This window comes from Terrapene carolina, unplaced genomic scaffold (assembly GCF_002925995.2).
Source record: "Terrapene carolina triunguis isolate 2854851 unplaced genomic scaffold, T_m_triunguis-2.0 Scaffold68, whole genome shotgun sequence".
In the NCBI taxonomy this organism is placed as follows: Eukaryota; Metazoa; Chordata; order Testudines; family Emydidae; genus Terrapene; species Terrapene triunguis.
The window spans coordinates 45,869,519-45,894,406 of NW_020664419.1; positions in this window are offsets into that span (position 1 = coordinate 45,869,519).

Consider the following 24,888-nt stretch of genomic DNA (forward strand, 5'->3'; position numbering starts at 1 on the left):
TACCTATCTATAGTTGTGCTCAAGCATACCTCCAGCAATAATTAACTGTATCACTGCTTGTAAACTAGAGATGAAGTGCTAATATTTCATGCTTTATGCATGCACTTGCTCCAACTTTTCCTTTTCGTATTAAACAGCTATTTTGAAAACTTAAGCTTTTGCTAATACCCTCTGCTCCCAAATCTGTGTACCTGCTGATTTCCACTGAGCCTGGAGAGCCTGCAGTCAGTGATAAATCTTGGTTTAAATTTTAATGTGGCATTCTGTGGATGAAGAGGATAAGTCACATAATCATCCCAGTCACGTGCAACACGGCTGAATTATGGTTTACATATGAATATACAATGTTGCTGCTATCTGCACTCACTATGAGTTTAAATCTGAATATGACAGTCCCTGGGTGGAAAAAGAGGCATGTTATCATTGCAGTAACTATTAAGAGAGATGTGAGATCACGAGGATGGTGATATTTTCCACGGTCCAGCTCCCCTTGTTCCATACATGAAATGATGCAAGAGAAACCAGCAGAAGAAAATAATTAAATAGGTAATATTAATGCCCACTAATTTGAAGTGACTGTGAGAATCATTTTTGTTTGCTAGTTTTGCCATTCAAAAACAAAAAGCTTTGCAAGCTTTTCATGAAAAATACCTGTCAGTTTCCAAAGGCTAAATGAACATTTTTAACTGCAGCAGATTGTTTCATCTAAGAGGAAACTTCTTTACAGTGCTATCAGAGAGCTAAATATTATATTGCTGATGTAAAGAGAGATTTACTTCTGTATATTCCGCTCTGGCTTCCAGAAGGATTTCTTATGCTTTTCAAATCCTGTCACCCTAAAGCAGCAATGTCATCTGTCTTTGCCTGTAGCTATCTACATGCTGTAGCATTCAGAAAAAAACCCATAATTGACAGTCACTGGGATCCCAAGGGCAGCTCCCATGATCAATTATGTAAACAGGCTGGCAGTTACCAAAGTGAATAGAGTTCAGGAATCTAACATAACAAGATTTGTATATAAAAAGACATTTGCTCTGGATGGCATAGGGTCATAACCTGACCCAGAGTTCCCCCATACTACCTCAAATATGTATTTAATGAAGCAGTTGTCACAGTGTGAAAAGCTTTTATCTGCAATTTAATTTGGCCCAGATTTACTTACTCATACTGAAAAGTAACATACTCCACGAGGCGTTGGATTGAAGTAAATGGAACTACTTGTGGAGTAAGGTGCTACTAAACTGCAGAAAAGCATGAACATCTGCCCCTTGAAATTTTATACCAAAAATCAGCTATATGTGTATTGTACAACTGAGAAAGTGATTCTGTTAATTGGATAAATGCTATTTGTTTTGATCCACTCCAACCTTTTTAACTGTACAATAAGTATGTTCGTCTCATGACCCTAATAAATACATGTAATCAGGGTTTAATGCTTCTAAATTTGACTGCTGGAATAGATTGTGATGTTTTATGCCAGTTAGGGACATGGAGAAGAAATATCATCTCCATGGTGCCTAATGGGAAAGAAAAGCTAAAAAGCCCATTAACCACATATGTATGAGTCTGTAACATTTAGTCAACATTTGATAGCTGTTGTTTCCCATTTCTGATAGAAAATTTCTCAACTGAGTTGTTTCTTATATTTGTAGATTGAATAGCAGCTATCAGTTTTCATGACAGGTATCAACTATCAACTTTCATTACAGGTGTCCATGTTATCTAAAACCAGCAGGTTTTGATGAGCAAATAAGGGCCTATCTGAATAATGTGCACAAATACACATCTCTGTGTTATTCTATTCCTTATATACACCCATCACCAAAGTGCTAAAGAAACTTTGAGAAAAATCCATGTAATTGTTAGGTTTACATTTAGGTTGTTTTAAAACACTTTTAATAAGATGTGGTGGCACTTTATTGGACAGCCTAGCCCCATGCTAACCCTTTCTCCAGCCTGATGGTAAAGTTTTTTATACTAGAAAAATGAATGATTACATTTTAATTACATTTAAATATATATTTAATTGAAAGTGAAAGGCTGAGGAAAAAACTTGAATGACACTAATCTTGCTGCTCAGGTGTTCAGTACACAATGTGCTCATTATCATTTATTGTTCCTTTATATGGCATCTGATGATGGCCCATAGAAGACTTATATTCATTGATAGACAAAATATACCAGGAAGGGGTCCTTTTCTTTAATTTCATGTGAAGTGAATAAGGTGAGTCACTTTCATAATGTTTCATTAAGTTGTCATTTCCATGTTCTTACTTTGGCTTTCACTCTTCAAGATACAGAGATATCTTCTGTCTAAAAGGACTTTGAAATCCCCTCATTGTGAAGTTTACAGGGAGACATGCCAAACTTCAGCAAGGGAAATCAAAGAGCTATGGAGACATGTTATCCAGGTGCTGTATCTCAATTTCATTTGGCTATATTGTGCAACATCTCAGGAGCGAGTGCATGGAGTGTTCCAAAGGGGCCGAGAAAGCTCTGTGATCGTGACAAAGGTGAGTACCTGGGCAGATAAGCTCAAAAGAGACAAAGTATTCTTTTTATATGAATAGCTGTTTGTAGAAAATGGATGATCCATGAGACTATACCAGGGTAAAGTTGGAGATGAGACTTTGCATTGGATACTGAAGTGGAATCTTGCATCAGTACTGAGTAGAAAGGAGTAACAATGGACATAGCAATTTATAATGGACAATAACTTAGCCATTTTTTACTCTATAAATGACTAAAATGGAGGTATAGTTCAAATGTATGTCAGGAATGAGGGGGAAGGAAGGTGACATGAGACGTCTGATACCAGAGAATAAGTCTCTGATATGTTGTCCTGCCAATGGGTTAGGAAAAATAGAAGCAGTAGAGAGAATGGCTTGAAGAAAGTTAAGGTATTGCTTATTGCCTGTAATGACTGGAATGATAGCTAGATTAATTAGCTGTGTTATGCTATGCCTTTATTTTGTTTTAATTTGATTTTTTCTATATTTTTAATTAATCTTGTTTTAATACAACCCATGTGGTTCTAAGAGGTTTTATACTGATTTGTGAAATTTCAGGTGCCCATCCCTGGGGAAATTAAGCAACCTGCAGCTCCTAAAGAAGTAGTGAAGGAACGGTGTCTGTGAACTACCCCAACTGGGAGGCTTGGTCAAGAGCATGTGGAAAAGGAATCCTCTCCTAAAAGAGTATGACTTGCAGGGCTGTATCCTAATGCAGCACAGGAAATGCTTAATAACCACAGGGAAGAACCCCTTGAGACTTGGGTGCAAAGTGACCCTGTGAGATTTTCAAATTGCCATTCAGAGATTTCACCTCACTTCTGAGGTGACCAGAGAATTTTGATCTGAGGGAAATCCTCATTGATAAAACTAGGATACAACTATCATATGAGACAAATTATAGATAGTATGACACTTTCCATTAGCCAGGAGATCCTCACAATGTAAAAACACACATGTCCATTGCCTGCCAGAAGCAAACAAACTCAAGGTCTAAGAAGACAGCTGAATGGAAAATATTTGGTGTTGTCATAGAAAATGTAGACAAAATGAATAAAAAGGATTTTTTGTCAAAATTTTAGTGAAAAATAGAATAGGACTTTTAAGGTTTTGTGAGTTCTTGTTTTTCTGTCAAAAGACTGAACATTTTTGAGGAAAGAAAGCCTCGCTGCAAATTTTTTCATTTAGTTGAAAACCCAATTTTCCATTGAAAAAATGTTTTGAGGGAAAATTTTCAACCAGCACTAGCTATGAGAAACTGTTTTTCCCCTGACTGTTCCTGGTGGATCAGGGGACTCAACTAAAATATTAGCTCTCTCTGAAAAAGCAAATGAAAATAGCTTTTGTTAAACTGGGCTAACAATACTGATCACAAGATTATGCTCAGTCAGAGTCCTATGTGACTTTGGCTATATCACCTATTTGAATTAACCAGTGTTAGGTTCAGGGCCGGCTCCAGGCACCAGCCCACCAAGCTTGTGCTTGGGGCGGCACCTGGAGGGGGGCGGCGCGGCGCTCCGGCTGCCGGGGAGAGCGGGGCCACGGCCGGGCTCGCCGCCCTGCCCCCTGCGCTCTGGCCGCCGGGGGGAGAGCGGAGCCCCGGCCGGGGCTCGCCGCCCTGCCCCCGGCGCCCTCCCCCCGGCGCCGGCTCGCCGCCCTCCTCCCAGGGCGGGCGGCCGGAGGCTTTTTTGCCTAGGGCGGCAAAAAAGCCAGAGCCGGCCCTGGTTAGGTTTAAACCAGCCTGATAAAAAGCTCAATCCAACACCAGTAGAAATCAATAAAAGAACCATCATTGTCTTCTCTAGACATTAAATCACACCCAAAGTTTAGAGATGGATTCTTATTCATTATTAATATTGCAGTAGCAACAAAAGGCCCCAGCCAGGATCAAGGCCCATTCTACTAGGAGTTGTCAATGGAATGAGCTGCTCCGATTTTCACAAAAATGTATACAAAGCTCAGAGATGGGAGGAAATTTTGAGCATACCACAGCCTGAATCAAAGCTCAATTTTGGGTATTTTAATAGTTTAAATCAAACAGTTCACACAGCTCTAATGCAGTTGTAACCTCATCAACCTAGCACAGTGCCTGTACATTTGATAAGCCACACTTCCTGTCTTGACATATTTTCTGGCTTATGATATAGACTCTCAGTAGGTGCTGTACTTTCCCTTTGTCTTCTAACTTCATACCATGTGACATTGCATAGATTTGATTGTTTGAAATCAGTATGAAGAATTAAATCAATACACTGAAAAACCAAAAAAAACCAGATAGTTCAGTCTGCAAATGTTGTTCCAACAGCTTCTTGTTTTGTGCTCATTTTACCTCTCTTCAGATTGCTATGATGTTTTTCTTTAGACTTCTGTGTCTTCGACAATAGTCTTTGTGCATTAGTAGCTGTCCATAATTCCACTTTATTTTTGCACTGCTGGTTAGGTTGATTATCATCACCTTTTTTCCTGAGTGGGGCTGATGAAAATCCTTTTACTCTTACTTTGTAGTTTCTGCCATTCTCAATTTTTCACTCTGTTATTTAATTCCAGACCCATCCTGTTTCTTTTTCTCTAGACTTTTTTTGTTACTGCTTCAGAAGCTTTTTTTTTTGAGGTTTACAAGAGATTTTCATGTTGCTCCACTTTTCAGACAAAGAAAAAATAACTAATCTAAACCAATAAGATACCTACCTTTTTTTCCTGATGGCGTTTCTACCTTTGGAATGTTAGTACATTCGTTTATTTAATATTTGACACTTTTCCTGGAAGTAAGTGTAATCACTTAGGTATCTAACAGGCCTAGGCTGATGCCTCTTATGTGACTATTAATGAATCATCCAGTCAAATGCTGGAAAATTACAGGTAATGCAGCTAGGGAGCAAAATAAACAGAGGGCTTACAGTGTAATTGGAACACAATATAGATACCAGAAGAAAGACCAGAGGCTTATTATGGATAATACACTAAATCCATCAATGATATTATCTTAATTAAGGAAGAAGTCTTAATGCACATCTGCTATTTCTGCTTCAGAATTTTTGTCTTTAAATAATGCACTAGTTTTGGTCCTCATCTTAGAGACAAATATCTCAGATATTCAAAGAACACAGAACAGGGTCACCAAACTGAAACAGAGTTTAGTCTGGTTTAAGGTATTGTACAAGGTTTGCCAGATTTTGCCTTTAGTGATTAGAACTAAACAGTTACTGGAATGTATTATACATTCTGAAAGTAAAAAAATGGACTGATGGCTAAGCAGTCTTTCAAACAGTAACTAAGTCAAAACCAAAAGGTCATGGATTGAAGTTAAATAGTACACTGACCTATAAGTGAGTCTATAAACATGATCCTGAAATATGGAACATGTCAAGAACTTCAACTCTAACAAGAGTTTGAATTAGCTAAAGAAGGAGCTGGATAAATTGTTAGAGAAGGAGTTAATTGGAGAGCAGAGCCAGAACGTGGGTTTCAGAGGTTATATATGGATTGGTATGATTTTGCTCTAGATGAAAACAAATTAAGTAAAACAAAATACTCTCAAGCTATTAGGATCAGGACTTGATACACTATGTGGTCTCATGTCTTAAATATTCCTACTCTGTGTTTCTAATCGATCTCAGTTCTACTGATAGAGTTATGACTGCCTGTAAAGTAAATATAGATACTGTAGGTAGGACGAGGATTATTCACCATGACTAGGAGGTTTTTTTCAAAAATGTATCCCTTAACGTTGAGTGCTCATAACTAAGGGTTCTACCATGTGTTGGGGGCAGTGCCACCATATATATATATATATATAAAAAAAAAAGATAGTGAAATTCTTTATCACCAAACTGAGTAAATATGCAAATTTATGTATGCAATTTAATACACAGAGAATGGAGAGATTACATCTGCTAAGTACAACAGTGCCATACTCATTCCTGATGTACTTGTATACCTATGGAAATCGATAATAAATGTATTGCACACATATGGAATAGCTATTTAAAAGGCTCAGAAGTCTAGAAAATGCAAAAAAGGAATAGAGGAGAGAAAAAGGGTTAATAATAATAATAATAATAATAAATAAATTAAATAAACTGCCAAACTACCTCCCCAAAACAGGCATCCAAACAAAAAAACATCCTGATGGATGCTCAGCCCTAACACAGATAATCCATCCAAAGCATGAATAGACTAGTGATAAAAAGGCCTATATATCAACTTCTTACAAAGACAACTCCAGAAATGATTTCTGTATGAGATCATGTGGGCTAAATTTTGAATAAATGAAGCCAGGCATTCATGCACAGTTAATGACACATGCAAATGGATGTGTCACCTGGGTAATTGCATGTAGAAATATAGGTGCTCAATTGAATGCATATTTTCCCAGTGCAAATGGAGCTCTGTTAACTGAATATTTTGCCCTAGATGTCTATTTTATTAATGTGAATAAAGGAGTTCTTATATTTAGCCATATCTAGAACAGTAGTACATAAATCAATGCTGGCTTTAGTCTTGTACATCCATATAATTCTTGACAGGAGCCACCTATTTACCCATTCAAATTAAATGAAATCTAATAGCATATATATAGAGCAGATAAGCAAAAGTAACCAACCTCTCTGCAGCTCTCAAAGCATCCCTTTATTCTAGCATTCATCCTCTGGTTACCAGCCAAATGTACAGACTCACAAATTTTGTCAGGGTATGTGAAAGAAAGTAACAGAAAGATTCTGGCATGATTATGAGGACACATCTTTAGCTCCTTGGGAAATTGGACTTAATGTGATTTTTGAAGGTATGTCCACACTAGTGACAGTACACATGTCCCATGCATTGTGCCAGTGCATCCTTTGGAAAGTTGCTTCCTCATGTCTTTATTGACAGAGATCCAAGGATAGAAATATCCTGGTCTACAATGCAGTAGTCATCCCCACTCTTCTTTCTGGGTGAGAGACATGGATGACATACCAAAGCCATCTTAAGTGTCTGGAGTGGTATCAAAAGCACTGCCTTAGGAAAATTCTCCGTATCAGATGGGAAGCTCATCCCACCAATGACAGAGTTCTCTCTGCAACTAACATCACCAATGTTGAGGCGAAGATTATGAAACATCAACTTCGCTTGGCTGGCCATTGTGTGCAGATGGCTGATACTAGTCTTCCGAAGTAAGTCCTCTTTTCTGAACTTAGTCATGGTTAGAGAACTTGTGGTGGACAGAAGAAACGCTACAAGGACACCTGAAAGTATATCTTAAGAAGGAAGGCACTGACCCCATGAATTGGGAAGAGCTGGCTGGCAATAGACTGCAATGGCATCGCATCATACATCAAGCTTCAGCCCGTTTTGAAAAGAATTGCCTTGCTCAAGAGGCTGTGAAACAGCAGAGGAGGAAGTAAAGTGTACAGCATTCTGGCCAGTAGTTGTGCTGTCTCCAAGCAACCACCTTCACATATATGGAAAAACCTACAGAGCATGGATTGGACTCCTCAGCCATCTTAAGTCTCATCAATGACTTTTCCCCCTGGCAGGGATAGTTGAGTAGCTTTATGGTAGATGTCACCAGGTGACACTGTTACACATAGTCTTCCCAGCTTTTTTTCCTTAGCATGCAAGCAAATTTGAAGTGTAGGTCTACACTACAGCCTAAGTCAATATAACTTATGTTGCTCATGGGTGTGAAAAAGCCACCTCCCCCTGAGCAACACCAGTTTTGCACTATCCACACCAGAGCTCTGTCAGAGGGAGATGCTCTCCCGCAGACATAGCTTCTCCTTCTCGCCAAGGTGGAGTAATTATGCCAATGGGAGAGTGCTCACCCATTGGCATAGCGTGTCTTCACCAGATGCGCTATAGCGGTGCAGCTGCATCGGTGCAGTTGTGCCGATGTAGCACTGTAGTGTAGACTTGCCCTTAGTCTTGGAAAGCCAGGCTGTATTGTTGCGGTTAGTGTTTCCATGCCAGGTTCTGGGTAGATGAAGCTGTTTGAGCAGCAGGAGAGTTTGCCCTCTGCCTTGTTCTCTAACTGGAGCCAATTCTTGAGGCAGAGTTGCTCCCTGGGAATGAGGCATAGTGCTTGGTTGAGTTTTGTGAAAGAAAGGGGCTGTCTTGAGTGCTGTTTCTGACCACCCAGGACTGGTATAGATGTGTACATAAAACAAGTCACAATTAGAATATACCCAGACTCTGCATCACAGATTATTCCTTCTCTGGGAAGCTCACCTGCAAGGCCTTAGACATCTGCTACTGCTCAGCACCAGGACAACATTTGTACATAGACTTCTACAATTAATTCATATGCGATGAGGTCAAGTGTAACTAAAGTTAAACAAACATGTCTTTAAGAAAATAAAATGAAACACTTAAGCTGTAGTTTTTAGCTTACTGGATTTCTCTCTCTTTCCCTCCAGCTCTTTCTTGATCAACGGTCAGATAAAACTAAAATGATAAATATGTATATATTTTACTTGCCAAGTAAATGTGCTGTGGCTTCACTTTTCTTCCACAAAAATATCACTACATCTGTCCCCTGAAATTTAAAATAGTCATTGCCCTGTAGCACTGCCTCTGGAGGCAGAATTCTGGTCCTCCAACTTTCTATGTTTATACACTAATTATGTTAATATTTTTGCCTCCCAGTGAGACCAAGAAGACAAGAGATGGCTTCTATTAACATATCTACTCTGAAGTGAAATGTTCAAGGGTTTTTTTGTTTGGTAATAGAAAATCCTTTTCATATTCTAGAGAACTATATAATCTAGTTTCACTCAGGGTACCAGAAACGCTGAGGCCAGTGCTCTCTGACATTCATGCACAGCAAGAAAACCTAATTGAGAATGAGATTAAGACACAATGTTCTCAGACTGAACATTATTTTATCTTATTTCAGTAGTACAGGCAATTGTTCTATTAGTTCCAGTGCTTGAATTCTATAGGATAAAGTTGAATCGTGGGATTCTCTGCAGCGCTCCGACTTACCTGTCATATTGAGCCTAATCAGTGAATGTCATTGAGTTGACAAGTTTTTTCAAATGAGGCCACAGGAGATGTCTTAGACAGCTCTGGTGATCAGGTTAATCAACCTTTAATTTTAAGACTTCTATACCTTACTTTCTAACTCAATACAAATTCAATAAGATTAACTATCTCAATTTGTTCAAGATGCTTACCAATGTAACCTATAAATACAGTAGTAAGAGTTCCAATTGGTAATGAACCTGAGTGTCCTAGTCTGAAGCCTGATTGGGAGAGGCAAGGATATCACTAGTAAATAGTTGGAGGCAATCCGGGAAGCCAGGTGTATCAAGTGATAATTTCTTAAGTACTAAGTGGATTCCAGCACGCTTTGTGGGGGAGGGCAGACTTCCTTCATCAACATCAAAGGAAGTGTTGACAATCTCAGTTGGCAGGAGGTCCCAAATGCTCTGGATTCTCTTTTACTAGCAAACTACAGCATGGATCATAATTGAAGGTGGTAGCTCAATCTTCTTGCTATACAAAGTCCACTTCTTGTTTGCAAAAGACACTTCACAAAAGCTTACCACAGCTGAAAACAAACCTCAGGACTTCAACTTCCTGTTAATCAATGCTTAGCACGAAGTCAGGGAGTCATGTATTGTCTATAACCTCCTGTCTGACTGAACAAATTGCCTAATCTATCCTCTGCCTCAATATCCCATCTGTTTAATAGGCAGATAATACATCTCTACCTCACAGGGATGTTGCAAATTAAAGTCTATTAATGACTGTGAGGTGTTCAGATATTGTGCTGAGGAATTTGGTAGACATGGACTGCTTCACACTTGGTCAGATAATACTGCAGGTTTAGTGCTTAGATCACCTCAAAGCTACTATTTAAACCCCAGACCTCCATACAGTTTTTGCAAATGGTCCCTTTCTTTATAGTGCATCTGAACATCTTGATCTCTGAGTTCTTTGAAATCCATATGTGAATCCATATTTTGCACCATGTGAAAATACCATGGATTGATGGCATCACCCCTTACAGAACAGATGATGCAACATGTAAGGTCAATACTATTCTGAGTGAAGGATCCAGCCCCTGCATAAACATTGGCTTGAGCCACCTATTGGATTAGGGGCTGTAAAATAGAGTCAGTACTGATATTTTGTTTAAAGACTGCACTGGTCTTGATTGGTAGGAATGAAGCGATACCCTCACCTTGATTATTTGACCTTTTTTTCCCGGGATGGATGCTGCCAATCTGATTGACTGAGTCCAGGTAGAGACTATGGATGTCAGAAGCGCGTTATCCCTGAATCAGTTGATTTTGCCCATACTGAGGAAGTACATAGCATTGTGAAAATCACTGGAAGGTAAAATGAACAGTAATGATCATCAGCTCCACTCTGAACCAGGTGAGCTGCAGTGAGTCCCATCAGAAAAATGTACCTGAAATTGAGCATGAAAACGGAGTGAGTATTATGCAAAGGTGACTTCTAACTAGAATATTACTTTGACTATATTTGCCTTCCCTTCTCTATTCTTTTTTGCAAACATTGGGAGCAAAATTTTGTGTGTACAAACATTCAAGTTAGGGGAAATTGGGCACAGATTCATTTCATACAAAAATGAAATTTAGAGAAGATCATTTGGGGAACAGAGATGCTGCCTGATGCACAGTGTTTCTTATGGTGGGCCTGATATCATATACCATTAAGCACACAGGAGTTCAGGGCATCTTGCTTCTGGCTACTGCTTGCTGATAAGTATCTTATAGATTCTAGTTCGCAAATGGGGCTAGACATACCCCTGGACTCCAGACCATATTCCTTTGGGTGTGCAGTGGCTGGTGTATAGGCAGGAAGTATTTCCTGGTTTGCCCTTAAATGCTCTGGAGTGTTTGTCTGCTGCTTGTGCAAAGGTTATAGAGTGCTTGTATGTGCTCTTCCTTGCCTTGCATACCAATATAGCAGAGGACAAGATTTGGCCCTAAAGTAGAATTTACACAAGTGATTCTTAAATAGTGGGTGCTAATATCCAAACAGAATTTACTAGCGCATTGCATTATTAAGGGGCTTTTAACGTTTGGATTCAAACAAAAACTGGAAATTGAAACTCGATGAACAACAATAGGGCTAATTATAAAATGCATAACTACAGCAGGCTTTAATTAATGCAAACTGCAGCATTGCTTTAACTAGCCAAGAGAGATGAGATGCTGCAATACAGTCTTTCAAGCAATAGCAATGTTCAAGTGCCCTACAAAATAATTGCACTCTGAAGTGTTCCCTGAGGCATGGGAACACCAATAAGTAAATAAATAAAGAAAAGAAAAGAAGAAGAAAATGAGGGAGGAAGGAAAAAAAAGAAGAAAATCAAAAGATAAAGATCCCACCTTTCCTTTAATTTTTATCTCAATTTATATTAAAGAAAAGATAATTGTGGTTTAAATTATAAAAGCAGCACTCTATAATTTCAGTACAGGGCCACTGAAATTCTTAGACTTATTCATGTTAAAACGGAGACTAATTTGTTCAACATATCCTGGTGTGAAGCAAATTTTCTCATGACTTGATGGGGTCATAACAGTTTCCCCAGTGTCTACAAGAAACCTATCGCAGGACATAATAGATAATTGAAAAAGTTGCATACATTATATCTACCCACATGAAGGTTAAAGTAGTAGAATAAAACATGTTCTGGTTAAGTGATGCTATTAATGCAATGACTTCACATATAATATTTCTAACACATTAACATTTAATAGCGTAGATACTTTTGCTTGCATATTGTATTAAGCAGTCTTTCTCTTAAACTAAGAAGGGTTTGCAGAAAATGGAACATTTATTTTTATAATAAATCATTATTTCTCTTTGCTACTTACATCCTCTCACCCCACAGTTAATGTGGTCTGTATACTGGACCTAGGAAGTAGAGATGAATCTGAGCTGAGTCCTGATCTGAACTTTTCCAAATCCAGGAAATATTCAGATTCGGAGCACCGGTTCTGGATGCACATCAAAAAAGTTTGTGGGGTGTTTAGGGGAGGAAGAATGGTTTAGTGGATAAGGCTCTGGCCTGGGACTTAGGAGATTTGCATTCTTTCCCAGCTCAACCACAGACCTCCTGTGCCTAATCTACCCTCTGCCTCAATATCCCATCTGTTAAATGGGCAGACAATACATCCCTACCTCACAGAGATGTTGCAAAACTAAAGTCTGTTAATAACTCTGAGGTGCTCAGACATTGTGCTGAGGAATTAGAAAGAGACAACATGTTGGTTTGGTCTTCTCGCTGTGAGTAGGAAAAAAAAACACAATAATTTCTGGATTTGGGTTAGAATTTTTTCCTGATATTTTTATGTTAAAAGAAAAGGTTCACAGTCAAAAAGTGGCTGACTTTCCTGACATGCAAAATTATGAATGATCTGGGCCAAAAGGAGTCAGCAAAGAAAGCCAAGGCAAGGAGTGGAAGGAGTTGCTAGTATGTTACTTTATGATTTGGAAAGCCCTGCTAGGTTATTGGTACCCTGCATTATGCGCCTGATGCAAAACCCATCACACTTAAAAGGAGTCTTTCCACTGGTTTCAACTGGTTTCAAATCCAGCTCTCTGTGCCAAACAAATCAACCAGCCAGTCACACTCACACATCATGACTAAGTGCCAGATTATCAGTGCTAGCTTACTTTTTTGTGTGCCTGTAGTTTTGCCATTGCAAATCAGATATACAAATATCGGCGTGGTAGAAGTTGTACCTCCAATTAACTGCACCCACAATTAATTGTTGGACTAAGAAAAAGACAGCCCTTTACAAATCTGGCCCATAAATTGTAGTGTGGTTGTCCTAAAATTCCTACAAGTCACCTCTGCTGCCATTTTATATTTCAGAAGATACATAAGGATTCCTCAGTTATACTACTAAAAAGTATTTCCCTTCACCAAATTAGTATCAGTACAACAAAAATACTTGCAAGTCTTGGTACTTAAAATACTCATAAGAACACCAAAGATAAATACTAATTGGTGGAAATTCAGTGTGCAGGATCAGTTCAGATGTTTAACCCAATTTCTTAGGGCCAACATACACCAAGGATGGCAACCTTCCCCCTCCCACACCACCTCTATCACCAAGTGTGGCTCACCTTGTTTATTGTTGGCTCCTTGGCCTGCTACTTCTTGCCACTTGCTACTTCCCGCTGGCACTGTTTGGAGAAATCCAGTAGTGATGCTTCCTGTTCCAGTAACATGCCTGCTTCCCAAATGATGACTTGATGAACTTCCTCTCCTCATTCTCACTGCCTCTCATTGTATTCCCTTCTCCCTCTTGCACCTTAAAATCTTACCTGCTGCCTCACTGAAATACTGGTACTCTCCTCATGTCCTGCCTTTCTCCCTCTGTGCTTTCTTTCTTTCCCTCTTGAAGCACCCTTTTGAGGTTCTCTTCTGCCACTGCTTTCTCTCCTTTTCCTGGGAGATCTGCTTGTCCACTCTGATACCCCACTCCTTCCTTTCCCCACCCTCACAGAAAAAGGAATATAGCCAGATCCTACTCTCAGTTACACTGGTTTCAGTGCATAACAAACCCCCTGCCATCAGTCAAGCTGTTTTGGATTTACCCAGGCGTAAATGAGAGCAGAATTTGGCTCACCCAATGTGCTGGTTATCACTAACAGAAAATCCTATTCATCTTCATGGAATTTCTCATCTCAGAACAAGAAGGGTAAAGAATTGATGGAAAAAAGCTGCACCTTTGTGATATGAGCTAAAAACACTAGCTCACAAAGGTAAAATGTAAACACCTTTCTGGACAATCAGATTTATAGCTAGAGCTGCTCTGCTCCCATGTTTCTGACCCAGCCCCTTGTGGACAAAAGTGGACTTTAAGCTTCAGCAATTGGCATTCACATACAAAGAAGCATGTATTGCTGCTTTTTCTCTTATTTCTGAAAACAGACCTTCCTAAACCCATCAGCACACTAATCTTTTTTTGGCGTCAAAGCTGTTTAATCGTTGGCAGAGTAACAGTCAGTGGATGGCTTAGAGGTCTTATCTTACTAAGACCAGCAACATCAGCAATCGATACATGAATGACTTCCTCAAATAATACCTAAAGATGGAGAAAACATTTTTCATAAGTTTACCGAGACGATCCTAACTCTGCAGATGTAGCTGCAAAGTAAGATGGAGGCATGTGATTATGTGAATACCATTCAAGCTCACATCAGGTTGCAAGGGAAGAACATTCCAGCCTAGAAACATTGGCAAATAGCCTTTTGCTACCCTTTTCAAGCAGACCAACCGATGCAGCTTACAATCTTTGACAGACAAACCCAAATTTCACATTGATCAGCTGGCTGTAAAAAACAGCCTAAGTTTTGGCTCTGACATTCCCCTCCACCGACGCCGCAATCACACAGACAGAACCAGTTTCTTTATACATTTAATGAGAATAAGTTTGTCTTTCCAATCTTAGTGAAGGCTCCTCCTTTTGTGCAATTGGGCCTGATCCTTGTCTGTTGTAAATCAGTATAGTTGCCTCAAGGCAAGGTTATGGCCCATTTTATTTATTAAGCATTTTGATTATTGTAAAATCAGACAAATTGCTAGCTGGTGTAAATCCATATAGCTCCACTAAAGTCAATAGAACTATGCTTATTTATACCAGCTGAAGACCTGGCCCTTAAAATCATAGCGAGGGAATGCACCATCTCTTACTATAATGTAATCCTTCTGCCAGGTGGAGCCAGCAGCAACCAGGGCTGGGTTCAATATCTAGGGGTTCCTTTTCATCAATACAACACAAAACCAGCTTGAGCTCCCACCCAGTAACCTGGGAAAATTACACACCACCCCTGGGCGCCTCTGAGAGGCAATACTTCCCCACTCGCAAGCACAGAGTCTGAGTGTAGAAAAGAAACTTTTAATAAAAGGAGGGAAGTAACTGGGCGTTAGTTTGGGAAAGCACCACAAACAGGGTTCATAAACATAAACCATGAGCAAAATACCACCCCCCAAATAAGTTAGGCAGTGTCCTTTTCCCCTCAAGTCCAGCAACCCAAAAGTCCCTTTCACATGCCCGACCCTTCTCTGCACCCCACTCACCGTTGCTGTCCTTGGTCAGTGCAGAGTTCAGAGGTGCATCTGCAGAGTTCACCTCCCATCCTGGGTGGAGGCAAAGGTAAAGAGGCACCTTACTCTGCTGCCCAAGCACTCAGTCTCCGCCCCTCGCTGTGGGGCTCTGCTCTGGCCCTCTCCACCAGCTGCCCTGCTGGCCACATGCTTTGCCTCTCCACCAGCTGCCCTGCTGGCTGCATGCTGCATCTCTCTGCCTCACCTGCCACCCGTTCACCAGCTAACTGCTGCCACCTGCCTCTCTGCTGTGACCTCTGCACATCAGTCTCCTAGTAATTACAGGCTGGTCAGAAACACTACCCCTATCTCAAGTGATTTAAGCTCTCAGTGATTTTTAGCTCTTAGTAGACAGGGCAGAAACACTGCCCTATCACAACTGATTTCAGCTCTGATTGAACATTTAAAATAACAAAGAGACTCGTAATGAAACATATTTAGCTCTTTCTTTGAACAGTGGGGAGGAACTGGTTTAACCAGTACAAGAAGGACCCTTGGGAAGGATTTGCAGTCTCCTGACTGGGACATCTAGTCCCACTCCTCTTACAATCATAGGGCTCTGGCATTCGAGCCCCTGGCTTAATGAGGTTCAACTGAGGGTGACACCCTTAGTTGGGACAGGTTAAGCACAGTCCTGCTTTCCTGTATTCCTACAATAATTTCAACATTGGTAACTATTTCACTACCCCTGCATTCAGTACTAAAGTGATTTATACCCAACACCAGCCAAAGTTGATTACTTTGACACTGTTTCATCTGCTGAATATCTAAGCAGGACAGGAGCAAACTGTATTTACAGAAACACACCCAAAGTCGCCCCCCACCCCAGCTAGCTGTCAGGGAAGCATTCATTCAGACCCTCCTTACACTAATATTTTCTTCCTTTCCTTCCAATTTCCTCACCTTGCAACTCAGTTTTCTCTTTCCTCTGTATTTTCCTTCCTTAATATCCCAACCCAGTCATCCAAATCCCACTGAAACTCTGCTGAGGCCACAGACCTATTTCAGGTTTCTCCACAGAAAGGCCAGCACTGCCTGCTTAATTGCATGTGCTTTCAACCATTAATACAGAACTCCACAACAGCATTGCATGGTCACTCAAAACCAGTGCCTGCTGAACTGGCTTGCAAACACACATCCAACTTGGGGTAAGAACGCTCTCAAAACTCCGTGTGTGTGTGTGATTCTTTGCTGTGCCTCTGGAAATTGCAGCAGAGAAGGCACAGCCAAGGGACAGTAGGACAAAAGTGTCTTTATGCCATCGTTGCACCCTCAGGATTCTGGACTTATTTGGGGATCATAACAACCCCTAGCATTAGGGAACCTAGGGGATGATTTAATTACTGCAGCCTGCTCAGGGCAATATATACTGGTGCATGCTATGGAAACTGCTCCCACTCCTGGCATATGCCTTGTGCTGGGACTTTGGGAGGTGGGCAGTGCAGGGCCTCTTACACTAGTTGTACACTGTGCCTATGTCAGAAGAATGCTCTGTTGATCCTTTGCAACACAGTTCCAGCCCCTTTATGCTGCCAGAATCCGTAACTGAATCAGTTCCTTTGCAGCTAAAGATTGTCTTGCATCTCAATTTCGAAACACATTGAAATAAACTAATGATCCTCATTCCTGCTGGTTCAAAGTGAATTAAATTGAAAACTTGAGTGCAGTAGACTTGTACAATATTCCCTTACCATGTTCAGCAACATCACCAGCTAACAACCAACATTTTTTCCTTTCGTATCTCTTCGTTGTTAATTTGCCTACATGTGGTTGCGAACAAGCTCCAAGGCGAATAGGCTGAAAGTGTGCAAAAACAGCACATAAAAATATAAATCAATAGCAGCAACGCTTTGATGTAGACCTCTCTATCTGTGAACAGTAAGTGAAAAACATGCATTGCCCTAACAAACATATTTAACTTATGCAACCATCACTTACGGCAACACACGTAACCTGAGGTCTTACTGACCTTGGCAACCTAACTAGGTTTTGGGGACTGAGTTGATTTTCCTCATCTTGGCATGTGAAGCCCCAGAGTGTGCCACTGGCTCCATCTCCTAAGAGTGCTTGTGGCATGAACATGATGTGGAAGCAGCCACTTCTTATGTCACAGAAATAGGAAAATCAGGAGTGTCAGCATAGACAACGTTACCCACCAGTTGCTGAGCACTTCACAAAGATGGAGGCTGACTCTTTTTTGCTAAGTACTAGTAAAATGTTCAGTGAATATTTGGAGTGTACAGTTGCCACTGAGAGTGAAAACTGGGGAAATCCCAGAAGTCCTTGTGTGGGGCAAGAGAGACAATAATAAAACTATTTTCATAGTATTAGCCTAGGTGTGTGGAAGTAGGATCTGCCTTAGGTACTTTATGTCTCCCATTTCATGGTATTGGAACGCCTCACACTCCGTAGTGTATTTATCATCACAATACCTGTGTAAAGTAGGGACCTATTATCCCCAATTTACAGGTGGAGAAACTTGATTTCAATAGAGATTAGTCACCTAAATACCACTGAGGATCTGGGCCTAAGTGACCTACCTAAATATGAGTTGTTGGTACCAGCAGGTAGTAAAAGTTTATATTCTGGCCCATTGATGATTAATACAGAGAGATGCAGTGAGTTACTTGGGCATGCAGCAGTGTTGTGCTATGAAAACAGTACTTTATGGACTGATAGCAAACACAGGAGAATAGGAATTGTCAGACTGGATCTGACCCAAGGGGCATGTAGTCCAGCATCCTGTCTCCAACAATGGGCAGCAACAAATGCTTCAGAGGAAGGTGCAAGAAACCTCACAGTATGCAGCTGTGGAATAATCTAATTCCATGAAGGTCTCATCATAATCTTTAGAGATTTTCTTATCTACTGAAATTGGATATACATTAAAATTACTGACTATGAGGATTCTAGTCAGCTAAAAAGTCTACATACTTTTAAATTACAACGGGATAGGCTTTTTATCCATATACATGGCCAACAACAAATCCCAATTTGAATTGTGCTACATTAATGATCTCAAAATGTCCTGTGGCAATGAGTTCCACAGCCTAATTGTGTTGGGCTAAAGAAAAAGTATTTCCTTTGCTCAATTTTGAATTTGCCATGTTTCAATTTAATTGAATGCCCCCTTTTACTCAATTGGGAGAATAGAAGCTCCTGCTCTATCTTCTCTATGATATTCAGTATTTTCTGTTATTATGTTCCTGCTTATTCACCTACTTCCTAAAGTAAACAATCCTAATCTATTCAATCTCTCTTCATATAAAACAGGGGTGGGCAAACTTTTTGGTCCAAGAGCAACATCGGGGAACAGAAATTGTATGGCGGGCCATGAATGCTCACAAAATTGGGGGTTGGGGTGCAGGAGGGGGTAAGGGCTCTCTTTAGGGGGCTGGGGCTGGGGTGCAGGGAGGGGTGCAGGTTCCGGCTAGAGGTGCGGGATCTGGGGTGGGGCTGGGGATGAGAGGTTTTGGGTGCAGAAGGGTGCTCCAGGCTGGGATGAGAGGTTTGGAGAGCGGGAGGGGGATCAGGGCTGGGGCAGGCGGAGGGAGAGGCTCAGGGATGCAGGCTCCGAGTGGCACTTACCTCAAGCGGCTCCTGGAAGCAGTGGCATGTCCCTTCTCCGGCTTCTACGCAGAGGTGCAGCCAGGTGGCTCTGCACGCTGCCCCATCTGCAGGCATCGCCCCTGCAGCTCCCATTGGAACACTGGAGGGGACCGTTGGAGCATGTAGGAGCCAGAGTGGGGCCGTGCTGTGGCTTCTGGGACCCATGTGGTGTGGCTTCCGGGAGCCATGTGGTGCGGCCCCAACACAGCTCCCCGGCCGGAGCAGGGCCGAGCCGCTTGTGTGGCCCCTGACCCAGCGCCCCGGCTGGAGCGGGACCGAGCTGCTGGTGTGGCCCCTGACCCAGCGCCCCGGCTGGAGCACTGGAGTGGGACTGAGCCGAGTGGGGTGTCTCGCGGGCCAGCTTAAAGCAATTCGGCCTGCGGGCCTGTAGTTTGCCCACCCCTGATATAAGAGCTTCTCTATGTCCCATACAGACCCCTCTCTAATTCTGGGGTGACCAGTATTGCACACAGTAGCCTAAGGGAGGCCATATAATGGCGTTATAATATTTTGGTATTATTTTACATATTATTCTTCATCCCATTCCTTATGCATCACAACATCTTGTTTGCTTTTTTGACCATAGCTGCACATTAAACAGAGGTCTTCATTGACTTGTTCCCAATCAGGCCAATTCTTTCTTTTGGAGTATGTATTTTAAGGACTCTTTTATATTAGCAATAGATAGCGCCAGGTGAATACAGTAATCTCTTCATTCCCACCGAATGCTGTTTTCACTCCACTGGTCCTTTTGGAATACCAATTCAGCACCTCACAGTATTATGCTAATTAATCTCTGAAACATTCACACACAAGGCAGTCTATCTTTATATTTTGGTGGCTTACATCTTGCTAAAATATATAGCATTCTGATGTGTGTATGTATGCATATATGTGCATACATACACACACACACCCCAGTATAGGTTGCCAGTCCATAGACACATTAGAATTACAATTAAAAGCAGTTGGACTCATACACTTTAAAGTACAGCATGAGTTTTCCTGTCCCTTTTTGATAACTGCAGCTATAATATAATACAGTGGCAGAAAAGTAAATTACACACCAAAAAATCCATTTCCATGCTAATGGAATGTGCTGTATGAGACTGTTAGCATGCTTTCAGAGAGCAAATAGATGTTATTTAAGAAACTCACTCCTAGAATAAAGGTGTGCATTAAAATTACTGATTGTAAGGATTCTAGTCAGCTAAGAAATCTATTTCCTTTTTTAATAAAATTGTTTATTTCTGAAAAGAAAACACAGGATGAGATCAATGATAAACTAAAGAGCCAGGACATCCTATCTCACTTTACAGGCTGGGATCTTTCATTTCAAAGCCCTCTAACTGTTCCAACAATAATACCTTAAGAACGGATGAAATAAGATCTTGAAATTCTGTGTATGTCAAGTGAGAGTAGTTTCCTTCCAGTTTTCATACTGCAAGAATCAAATTCTTCTTTAAAAGCTGTGAGCTGGAAAAAACACTGTGGAAAATTTCAGCTGAAAGCTGTCATAATCGTAGTTGCACAAAATAAAGAGAAATTCTGTGTGTGTGTGTGTGTGAGAGAGAGAAAGACTGTGTATAGGCACCAGCATGTACTTTGCTGACTTTTTTTTTTTTTGAAATATGAGTAAGCCCTGATACTAAATCCCTGATTTCTTTTTTCCCCTCAAATGAAAAGGTTTACAGACCTCAAAAGCAGACAGGTAAATGGCACAATTCCAGAGGCTGCCCCTTGGTAAGCTTTGATCGCCAACAGTTTTGCTCAGTCTCTCCTGCCTTGCACTATAGTATATAGTCTATAATAATTTCTTACAGCTGGAAGAGTGAGAAGTGCAATGCCTGTCTAGGTGGAAATGGAGTAGAGGTGGGAAAGTAGAGCAGGAGAGTGATCATGATTATTCTTGTAAATACAAGTTATTGATTTGCTTTGCTGGTGTTCACAATCACTTTTATTTGGAGTCATTCAAGTGAGTAAGTGCGTGGGCTCATGTATGCTCGCAGAGAGGAAAAGCATTGTAAATACTAGAGAATATTTCAAGTGCTCTGACAGCCATTTTGAAAGCTCTTTTGTTATCATTTGCACACAGTGGATTTGCTGGTCAGTTGTACATGTTTGTAAATAGTTAGCAAAAGAGAAGAAATTAGTACTCCCAGTGTTCAAAAATCATGAGCCAGGTCACAAAAATTATTGGCTTTAAACATGACCCCTGTGGTCAAACACTATGGAAGAATTGCCAACACCTTCGACAAATCCCAGAAAAGAGGGAGCTAAGGGGCATGCTGTTTTGCACGAGAGGGTCCCTGACAGGCAACAACCACAGAAGGTCAAGAAAGGACATGGAATAACCAGACCAAGTGAATTTGTCACCTTCTGACAGTAGTAGTGGTGATGTTCCAGGGGAGCCCGACATCCAAGCAACAGTGCAGGGCACCTCACAGACTAATTGAACATTGTTAGTTCCATCAGTAGTTTGGTATACATATTTGAAATTGCATATTATGTTAATGTTGATTGTTAGGTGGTGTTATTGTTATGTTTCGTTAGGGCTGGAAGATGTGAGGAACAGTCCCTTTAAGAGGCTCTGGAAAGACTTGTGTGGTGGTTATGTTATACAGAGGCTCATGTTACCCAATACTGACCAGTTAGAACTCAGACACTGAAGAAAACAATCATCTGTCAGATTCCTTGGCTTGGAGACTAGAGTAATTTCTGAACACCAGAGTAGCCCTGGGCAGGAGATGGCCTATAGGATCCCTGCTATGGAGCTATGATGATTGACACCAGTTATCTCTACAAAATGAGACCCTCTAGACAGGGCTTAATATACATTTTCTTGTCACTGGTCCACTAGAAGCATATCTTACATTCAAATTTGGTTAATGTGGCCAAATCCAAGCTTAAAACCAAATGGGTCTAGTTTTTTTTCCCATCCACATGTTCAGTAATATAAAGAGGTTGCAAATCCAGAGACAGAGAAATAGATTATAAATAGGCTTGGCAGAATTTGATTTTTGTTTGTCTGCAATTTCAGTGGATAATATTGATGTTTATTTTAAAACATTTTAAAATATTTTTGTTGATTCAAATTTTCACAGTTGTGGGAAACTATGGGGGGACTCTGACAAAATAATTATGTAGTGACAGGAGATGTTTATATTCAAAAAGTTAAAGCCTTACAGTGGATAAAACACAAACTGTCAACATCATGTGTCAAAATATACTAAGTAAATATCTTTAAATTAAACTCTAAGTTCTCAAGCAGCATTTGCCTATTTGTACATTATAATTAGTGTCAATGGAAGTATTTTTTCCCCCAATGGTTTGTGTCTGGTGAAATTGATGTTCACTGATATTTACCAATAAAAATCGAATCCTTCCAAGCCTGGGTACAGATAACGAGTTCTTTTACCCTGATGTTGTTTGTGCCATGGTTCTGTTGAAAGTCAAGGTGACATAAACCTTCAGAATTAACATTTGGATGATCCATACTGATTTCTTTCAGCTTTCATTGAGATATTCCTACTTAAGGTAGATTTCACTCTCTGCCAGCTCTTTGCTTAGGTTAGTTTGGGGATTTTCATGCAGCTGCTAGTGGAAAGCTAAGCTTTCAAAAGATTTCTTAATAACTTTCATATTACTGAATGATGCTGTCAATTGCAATGTTAATATCTTCAGGAAGTTCTTTTATTCCCTCCCAAAGGCAATAACTCCTGAAGTTCTTGTCAAAATGTCCTCTGTACTACATTTCTCCCTATGGCTTAAGAGCAATTTTTTTAAAAATTATATATGAATGCCATCAATTGTAGGGTGAGTCACAAAAATCCATTGAAATAACTCATCAAAATAATAACAATTACAATTTAAAGTGCAATCAGAAGTTTATAAGGTACTTTTGCAGCTGGTGCACAATTTTTTGTGAAACATTATATTACATTAGCCTTCTTTGTCACCTGTTTATCTATAATCCTTGTGATTGATGCACCCATTTTGAGTTGTCTGGTTTCTTTAATGTCAACTGTATAGGGAAGTGATGCTTATATTTGTATAATACAGACATTTATAACAAGTGACTGACTCGCAAAACTACTTTCCTTATTCTTGTTGAGCTTGTTCCCCTTTAAATTCCATACACTAATGAATTAGTGTATCTATTGAGTTGAAATAATAAATATCAAATTTAAAATTTAACCTTTCCATCAGCAATATTTTTTCAGATATCCACAGTTTGAATGCTGTCACATGAACCTTACAGGCAACAATTTACAGAAATTATATTCAGTTTTTCCGTGAGCCACTAGTGGTGGAGTTGAGGCCTTCAGTTTGGAGAAATTAAGGTAGTGCAAGGTTACCAGTAATATTTCCAATTGGCAAGAACATTACTATAATATGTTTAAAGATATACAATTAAAACAGTTAAATTAACATCAGTAGTTTAAGATCAGTGAAATTCTGGTCCACTCCATAGAGCAAAATGTCCAGTATTGTCCTCTACCAGCTAAAATTCCACTCTATACTATACTAAATAGATCAGAGCCAGTTAGGAAATGTTATCTGTGGGATTCTCAGGAATTCTTTTTCCTGACTTTCATTGGAGTTCTGTTTTGGTGGAAACTTTCTGGCCTGCTTCAAAAGATATTCTGGCACACGATTAAGTATAGCTTTCTTTAAAGATGATTACCCAGCCATGAATGTTACTATATTAAAATATTTGAGGCTAATTTCCCTAAATACCATTATTTTTCTTCAGCTCTATCACACTATATAATGTCCTCCTTTTGCGAGTGCCTTCAGAAAGCTGACTCCTGCATACTTTTATATACCTAGTTATTTATTTATTTTCAGTAAGACATCTAGAGTAGATTTCTTTCCTCTGTTTCTTACTGGCAGCTGTTGTGCAAGCCATCCTGTAGTACCAAGTTCATCTTGCCAAGTTCTGCATGCTGTTTTCATCACTACTCATACAACGTCCATCTGTGATCTGTTTGATAACTTAATGCCTTTTAGTACACCTGAGTTTTATCATAAATTCTCTTCTCCGGGCATGCTTCATACTGACTGTGTTCAGCCAAATGGAAACAATCTTTCTGAAACTTGCACAACTGATGCTATTTCTTAAAGAGTAAAATGAATCTTGGATGATGTAAATTTGACCAAATGCAATGTGTTAACTTCAAAATTTTCAGAGGAGCTGTTCAGCCTGGTTAAGCACTACAGCTGTGTGAAAGTCAACAGTTCTGCCTCACAGGGATTTGTTTACATTTTCTTCCGTTGCAGTCTGCATGGCTTCATATCCTCTGAATGTTTTTATATAATTGGAAGCAAAATTTCAAGCTCAACTCTGACCGAATGGTCATGTTTCACATATAATCTATGCTGAACTATGAATTTCAAAGGATTTTGATTCAAAACCATAAACCCAGGTGTAGTGGGGCAGTCACCCCACTCCGGCCCTGACGGGGTTAAAACAGCCCTGGGAAAGGGCTGCCCCAGGGAGCCAATAGAGTAGGATGATTGGGGAAGCAGCCACAGTTGGGGCCATGCCCCAATCAGGCCACAGCTGGCCATATAAAAGGGCTGTGAGCCAAGAGCTGAGGCACTCTCTCTCCAGCCTTGGAGGGAGAAGGACTGGGCTGCCTGGGAGCTCAGAATACAGGGAATGGAGCAGGGCTGGGGAAAGGCAGG